The sequence below is a fragment of the Sinocyclocheilus anshuiensis genome, unplaced genomic scaffold, assembly GCF_001515605.1.
Source record: "Sinocyclocheilus anshuiensis isolate Anshui unplaced genomic scaffold, SAMN03320099.WGS_v1.1 scaffold870, whole genome shotgun sequence".
Taxonomy (NCBI): domain Eukaryota; kingdom Metazoa; phylum Chordata; class Actinopteri; order Cypriniformes; family Cyprinidae; genus Sinocyclocheilus; species Sinocyclocheilus anshuiensis.
In genome coordinates this window covers 155,777-158,354 of record NW_015540842.1, presented here as the reverse complement: position 1 = coordinate 158,354, position 2,578 = coordinate 155,777, and the positions used below count along the sequence as shown (strand labels likewise).

Here is a 2,578-nt window from a genome sequence, read left to right as displayed (position 1 = left end):
ATTGTAATATAGTTTAAATGTATATTAAATGCTATTAGCTGAACTTTAGAGTGCTTGTTTGACCTGGCTAAGTAGGACTTAAGTATATCTTTATATGTAATTTCACTTATTGTCTTTGAAATACGGTTAAAGTGTACTGCTGATACTGACAATCATTTATTCTTGTAACTAAAATACTTAAATATCATTTCCTTGTGTGTCATGTATATAAATATATTAGTAATTACAGATTTGCAATAATGAAGTTGCAATTTGGTACGTTAAATATATTTAAAATATATATTTACATATAAAATATAATAATATAAAATATATTTAATTTTAAATGTAATATTGAATAACACACTTGGAATTATAATCTTTACATGTAAAACAATATAGAAGTACTTTACCGTTTGTGTTTATTTTGAAATTTCCAACTAATTCTCTTTTGAGGAAGATCTCTTTAGAAATTCTAAAGGCGGCATTTGAGATTCCTAAAGTAAACTCTTTTGTATCTCACTGCTGACAGGGGAAACAATTGAGATATTAAAGAGATGCCATTTGTGGCTTTTCGAGAATGCGCAAGTGCGTATGTTTAAATCCTTAAAGGTTATTATGGGCTTATTGGGGCGTTCATAACATCTGATATGCCTTTATAGCAATATTTATACAGCGAGTAGATGAATCATGAAAAAAGGGCTGAAGCAAGACCTTTCACGCAGCGCAACACACCAGCGCATTGTAGCGTCTCAGATGATTTCAGACTAAATGTTTGTTTACATTTGTGCGCATGACTCCATCTGTTTTGTCTGTGGTGGAAATTTTTATGAGCTCTGTCACTGTGCTCTTTCCATATTGTGACATTTCAATATTCGGATGGACTATTCCTAACATCAGTGTCAAAAGGTTGATTACAAAACAAAAGACGTCGCGTCACGGAGGAATGAAGATGGATATTTATTTCTCCTTAAGTGGGCATAACTCGCATTCAGACAGTCGTTAGGTGGATTTTACTGAGTCACAGTGATTACAAGCACCGGGTCTGACAGAAGAACACTCCCAAAACAGATCATCTGCTCCCCACCCCACAAACCTACAAATACCAGTCTGTGTTGCTAAATATAGCCGTGATCAATGTCAGTCCTCACTTAATGTCTGACTTATGAACTCAGTTCAGACATGTGGATAATTATACATATTCACAGCCCCAGGGCCCGTGTTTATACGGCAGACAGGATGTATAAGCGGCACGTATGGCTTTTTAATCATCGCTTCGCACTCAATCTTGATTTATTTCCAGTTCAGCGTCCAGTACCTTTTCATTTTCATACTCGACTGATAAATTAGTTGAAATCCATCTAGAACGACTCTGTCCACATTAATCACGGTACAAATGTAAACTGAGCCGGGACAACAGAGAAGGTAAATATTCATATAGTTGCCATCGCTTCAGTAATAACAACAGGCTGAAACCTGCAAGAACATCTTTCGGTTTGTAAGCTTAACAGGTGAGAATGTTTCATGTTTTGCCAATTGAACAGATTTAGTATCAGTGATTGTTAGAACGCCGCATTGATTCCATCAACTCGTGACACGGATGCCTGTACGCGAGTCAAATCTGGATTATGTGATGTATTAGATGTCTTTATCCCTTTTTTATTTAGAATAAAGCAAAGCTTGATTTGAATGTTTGATTCTGCTTGTCAGATGGATATGGCTGCCATGATAATGTCATTTCTTTACAAACCAGACCTTGTGCAGTACACTTTACAAAAACAATGGTAATGTTTAATCTTATGAAGGAAGTATTTTTAATGCATATGTTGTTTTCTACACTGAAGCCGCCAAGGTAAGATCACATGGCTAAAACTACCCACTTTATCTGACTAACCCCTATGGAGCGCTGCAGGGACGAGGTGTTTTTGTAGGCCAAAACCTGAAACAAGGTTCACATTCTCCCATAGTCAAGGGGTTGTTGGTTAAATGCATGGAATAAGGTCTGTTTAACACAAGCTCAAGATTCTTTCACGTTTTATTCACTTAAAATATATATCCCTGGTGGTCTAGTGGTTAGGATTCGGCGCTCTCACTGCCGCGGCCCGGGTTCGATTCCCGGTCAGGGAAGGTGTTGTTTGGGGAAGTCGTGGCATAATGGTTAGAGAGTCGGACTCGTAACCCAAAGATTGCGGTTTCGAGTCTCGTACCGGCAGGGATTGTAGGTGGGGGGAGTGAATGTACAGTGCTCTCTCCCACCTTCAATACCACGACTGAGGTTCCCTTGAGCAAGGCACCGAACCCCCAATTGCTCCCTGGGTGCCGCAGCAAAAAAAATGGCTGCCCACTGCTCCTGGTGTGTGTCACGGTGTGTGTGTTCACTGCTGTGTGTGTGCACTTTGGATGGGATCACCATACTTGGCCACATGTCACGTCACTTTCACTTTAAAATACATCAGTAATACCCCTTGTGATTTTTTCAAAGCTTTTACTTGTCTTGATAAAGGCGGTTGTTAAGTGGCTAAAAGAGATTATAGAGGTTGTGTTAACATTAAATGTTGTCACATCGAACAGGTAAATTCATCTACTCATGTTTCGTAGT

At 38.6% G+C, this 2,578-nt stretch overlaps 1 non-coding gene across 1 annotated transcript; it reads left to right on the top strand.

Annotated features, from left to right (window-relative positions):
- Nucleotides 1-2,034: 2,034 nt before the first annotated feature.
- On the top strand, nucleotides 2,035-2,106 carry trnae-cuc (transfer RNA glutamic acid (anticodon CUC)). Its single transcript has one exon. It is a non-coding gene; the product is annotated as a tRNA-Glu (tRNA).
- Nucleotides 2,107-2,578: the final 472 nt, after the last annotated feature.